General features: G+C 37.8%; 1 pseudogene; it reads right to left on the minus strand.

Annotated features, from left to right (window-relative positions):
- Positions 1-4882: 4882 nt before the first annotated feature.
- On the minus strand, positions 4883-5563 carry LOC125415091 (large ribosomal subunit protein eL19 pseudogene; annotated as a pseudogene).
- Positions 5564-5767: the final 204 nt, after the last annotated feature.

Below are 5767 nucleotides of genomic sequence, written 5' to 3' on the forward strand. Positions count from 1 at the left end.
ATCAGATAGTGTGCCCTATGAGCTGTCTTAAGTGGATAGAACAGAAGAGGGGCTCTTTGAGTATCTACTATTATACAAATTTTTCTGGAGACAATTATCTATTCACTCCTGATAGTTCATCAGATCAAGTCAATGAGTCCATCCAAGTCTATCTTGATGAAACAAAGGTTATTTAGGGTCACTAGAGAACAGATAAAGAATGATCACAGAAGCAAGGGGAACTTATAAGTATCTCTAACATTGAACAAGCTGTTTCTTAACAATAGCTGTTGTTCATAAATCTGCACTGGATGTCAGACATTATTTTAGGACATTGCCTCCATTATCTTATTTATTCCTCACAACTATGGATGAGTTAAGCAGGTGCAGGTTCATTGTTATAAGTATAAGATGGAGGTTGGGTAATGAAAAGAAGCAACAGTTTAGCAAGTGGTAGGCATGGAATTTGAACCTCTGGATTCTACAAAGTCCTACTCTGGATTTTCTGGCTAGACTATACTTGTACATCCACAGTTGGATCAGTATATTTCAGACATGCATAGCATTCATTCAGCTCTCAAATTTACTTTAATCATTCTTATAACAAGGTGAGTAAGGCTGTGCTTGTACCACTCTCTTGAAAATAACCCACAATCTTTGGTCTTTATAGAACCCTACACTCTCTCAAACCTTCTTATTTCTTAACATGCTGGATTAATCTCTCTCACTTATTATAAGAATATAATTTTATGTGTGTCCTCCTAATAGCCCACTTTAGTAGATTTATGTCTCTGTGAATTCATGTGTCTTCCTTCTTTCCTTCCTTCCTTCCTTCCTTCCTTCCTTCCTTCTTTCCTCCTTCCCTCCCTCCCTCCTTCCCTTCCTCTTTCCCTTCCTTTCTTCTTTCCTTCCTTTATTCCACTCTATAGCATGGAGGTACAGAACTAAACTCATGTTTGACACTCAAAATATACTCAAAAAATAAAGAATTCCAAGAAGCAACTGTGAGCACACGGTCACTGAATTTCATCATCAAGTGGCATACTGGGATAGTTTTACACATTCTACACACTGAATCACTGACGCATCAATTCCTCCTCGGAATTTGAATGTCACTTTTTTTTTTATGCCAGAAACTGATGATGGAATTGGAGATTTCATAGCAAAGTAAACTGTTTGCATTTGAGGGAACACAACTACAGATTCAGAAAAATCCATAGTGTTTGAGCTGAAGGTCAAAGAATATGATGGGGATTGGCAAGTTTCAAGTAGCTATAGCAGAGCGGCCTTGAATGAGTGATGGGTATAATTAGGTGACAGTATGGCCTGTAAAATCACATGAGACTGAGTCGAAAACGACAAGGGTTTGAAGGACAGTCAGCCTGGCATGATGTGATAAATAATGAGAGGCAAGAATGAGCAAGGCTCATGCACATCTGTCTAGGACCACTTTCCAGATGTTACTTAGCCACCTTGATTTATGTATTTACACTAGTAGTAGCTGCCAGAATCTTTGCAATAATCAGCATTTAGCTTGTGAGAGTTTCTTCCTGGGAGGAGGGTGTTGAATAGAATATGTTACAGAGGTTAACAGAGCAGAAAAAACTGATAGATGAGAAGTTGGACAAACAGTTAAAAATCTAAGAAAGTTTATTGCAAACTGTGCCATGTCTGAGAGTGGTCATCGCTTGTTGCTTTATCTCCAGACTGAACCCAAAGCAGAGGAGAGAGCCTTTTCTGTTCCACTCACTGATTACTTCGGGGGACAAATACACAAAACAGACATACAGGGTCTGTTTTCTAACAAGGCAGACTTGTTTAGTAATTTAATGTGGAATTTGGTGGGGGGGAGTCTATAAAAATGGTAGAGAATAACAAATGACCATATGTCAAACAAAAACAGAGTTCTAGACAAGAAAACTTTATGGATTCTCATCTAAGCAAATTCATAATGAAGAGAATTAAGACCAAGGAACAAATCAAAACAAGCCCCCCAACATTGGTCTGGTGTGCTTTTAGCTATAATGCAATTAATTTAGCCCACAGTCAAATGCTTCCCTCTCCTGCCTACTACACATTCAACTCTATGAGTGACTATATGCTACCTAAATGAGAGAGCAGCGTGTCAGCTCGGGATGATCCTAAGAAGGGTGGAATATGGGTTTCAATGGTTTGAAAGCAGACAGGGGTCACATGCATGTGAATAAACAGGGAATCAAAATATATACTTTGTGCCCTGTCTAGGCCTAATCGGCATCCGTGTTTCATGCAGCCACGAATCTCATTTCTTCAGAGCTTCATTCCAAAGCTTCCACATTCCAAAAGCCTTGTTATTTACAATGTATACTGCATAAATGAAATGAAATAGCAGCTGAGTAGGGATAATGCAACATTCTCTATAAAACAAATGCTGTATACACACACACACATACACACACACACACACACAATTTGTAAAACAAAAAGCACCATGACAAGGTTTCATCCATGAGCAGTACTGAATCTGACTCTCCTAGCTGAAGACATTCGTGCCTTGGTGCTTTACTCTCTCCATCATTCTGGTTGCATTTCCCAATAACCCAACATCCCATTTCCTGGCTATGTAACACTCACTGTAGGTGTTACCAGAGCCCAACTGTTTCTGAAAAACTAAGTCCAGTTCGTTTTTTTTTTTTCCAGTTTCCAACTTCACTGAACTCCTAAAGCTCAACATTTAATACAGAAGTCACCTGCCACATTTGGATTGTGGACATTTTACATTTGTGAGTTACCTAATGAACACTCCCTAGAATACCACAGATGATTTATTTTAAATTGCCTATTGAAAAGAAATTCATTTGGAAACACAGCTATGAAAATATTAAACTAGTTTGTGATAATACTTGGCTTCTTAATAATACAAGTTGGCCAGGTCTGAGAGCAGTCAACTTGCAACTTGAAGGCAACAGTGGCACAAACCTAAGTCATGTTTTGGAATATCTGCAGCATTGTCATATAACGTAGGAAAATCAATGTTTATTAATAATATTTATAAAATATTCAAAAACTCAGAGTCTATTAATAATATGTCGGTGTTTCTGTAACCCTGGTATGAAGAAATATTATACTAATTTTCTTATAATTAGTTTAGACAGCTTTAAAATACTGAGTTTGTTAGAAGTTGGTGAAAAGACTTTAATTCTATCAGAATGGAAAGTCTTATTACATAGAGGAATTCTTCACCATTTATCCCACCACTGCACCTAACTGATAATATCAGGGTACGGGCATGCAGCTTATTTCTCTTCCTAATCGTGCTTTCATTATTCTTTAAAATTATTGTGCATCTATAGAACATATCTTGATCCTATTCACCCCATTCCTCCCTCCATTTCTCAGACCCTTGTAGGAACTAAAGAATTTGTTGACTATCATGAAATGAAATTAAACACCAATTTATGCATGGTTGAAATATGAAAGTCAGCCACAAATATTATCAGAATGAGTTGGTTACACTTTTATTTGACTCAAGTGTGATTTTGCCGCATAACATATTTAACTTTTACATTCCTGTATTTCCGAGTACACTATGTGCTCCTAGGAAGGAAATTCATCTCTAGTTACCTCCACTCAGGCTATGAGGGTCACTGAAACAGAAGTACCGTATATGTGGGGAACATGGGTATAACACAGTTGGGAACAATAATTGGTATATTTCCCAAGAGAGTCAGGAGAGCCAAGTTTTGTGAAAGAGTTTGGACTAGAAGCTTTAGAAAATAAATACAAGAAGGAAAACTAAAGCCCAAGGAATATGATGTTGTTCCATTCCTCTCTATTCTGCAATTGCAGCAACTCTGCCATTGAAATACAACACCACTTGTAACCGTCTAAACACAACTGGATGCAAAATGTCCCCCGCACAAGTTCAGGCACGGCGATGAGAAAATACTAGTTACATCTTCTGAAGAGTCCACACTTTCTTCTTTACTTGGATGGTAAAGGCAAGAAAAGAAGATGCATTTGCCTGTACCATGTTCTATATTACCTTTCCCATCCTATTTTCAAGAGGTTCCCTAGAAGCATAAGGATGATACGTCAAAATTTTGAAAAAAGAATATTGTGATATTTGTTCTATATAATAAGAAAATATCTTTAAGTATAAAACTTTATTTTGAGCATGTAATGTTGGGGTTATGTGTAAGTTATCAGAATTTGTAACTCTGAAAGTTGTAAGTAAAGGATTTGCTTACATTTGGTTTGCCACATATAACAAGGTATGCTAATTGGCCTTTCTATAATATAATATAATATAATATAATATAATTGAGAGCATATGTGTTGGAATTTAGTAGCTGTTTTTTTTATCTCTACTTAGTATTGTTAGGTAAAGCATGATAGACTAACTACAATATCTGGATCAGAAAAAGCACTCAGTGAGCAAGGCTGTATCATTCCTAAATAGTCAAATTAGATCATAGATTGTGACATTCTTAAAGTCCTCCTTTCAGAAGGTGTGATATGATAGCTATGATGACATATAAATAAGAAGACATTTCAAAAAAGAGGATTGGGAAAAGAAAATGTAATAACCCATAAACGTCCTCCATCTAGACAATTCCTTAATTAATAGAACAAGGCACATGAAGAGGGATAGTATAAAAAAATATTAGACATGAAAAATGGTGTTACTAAAGTTTGGTAATATTCATGTTTTAGTGGCAGGAAAGTATTAAGGAAACTCAAAATTTATGAATTTTAATTGATTTAGACACATTGAAGTAGACTGATAAAAGAAACTGTTTACACATAGAATTTTTACAAAATAATAAAAAAATTATTACATTTTATTATTAAATTTTAATTTCAAAAATGCTGCAATTAAAAATAGTACATTTACAAGTGATTTCTTTTTTTTTTCACAGACAAAGGCTTGTTTTATTTTAATGACTGATCCACCTGAGGTCACAGGCAGTCCACTATGTACAGACACAAGGGAAGCTCTATTTCTTGGTCTCTTCCTCCTTAGACAGAGTCTTGATGATCTCCTCCTTCTTGGCCTGGAGGCGCTCCTCCCGGTGCTTTCGTGCTTCCTTGGTCTTAGACCTGTGAGCCTCAGCCTGGTCAGCCAGAAGCTTCTTGCGGGCCTTGTCTGCCTTCAGCTTGTGGATGTGCTCCATGAGAATCTGCTTGTTTTTGAAGACATTCCCTTTGACCTTCAGGTACAGGCTGTGATATATGTGGCGGTCAATCTTCTTGGATTCACGGTATCTCATGAGAAGCCGGCGCAGGATCCGCATCCTTCTCATCCAGGTCACCTTCTCGGGCAGGGCATTGGCAGTACCCTTCTGCTTTCCTATGCCCATATGCCTGCCCTTCCGACGAGCCAAAGTGTTTTTCTGGCATCGAGCCCGGGAATGGACAGTCACAGGCTTCCGGATGATCAGCCCATCTTTGATCAGCTTGCATATCTGCTGACGGGAGTTGGCATTGGTGATTTCATTGGTCTCGTTGGGGTCCAACCAGACCTTCTTTTTACCACAGCGCAGGACGCTAGAGGCAAGCCTCTTCTGTAGCCTGAGCATACTCACGGCTGCAGACGCAGCAGCGAAAGGCTACAAGTGATTTCTAAATTAAAGTGCAATACAGTTGATGATGGGTATAGTCAGGTCATGAAATGTTATTAGTTTTTATTTTGGTTTTATTTTAAATCAACAGAAGCTAAGCAAACCTTTGGAAAGGAGGTAGGAGTGGCTGAAGCACAAACAAAAGATGAAATAATTGATTAGTTATTGTCCCAAAGGGGACTGAG

The sequence above is a fragment of the Myodes glareolus genome, chromosome 19 (genome assembly GCF_982192425.1).
Source record: "Myodes glareolus chromosome 19, mMyoGla1.1, whole genome shotgun sequence".
In the NCBI taxonomy this organism is placed as follows: Eukaryota; Metazoa; Chordata; class Mammalia; order Rodentia; family Cricetidae; genus Myodes; species Myodes glareolus.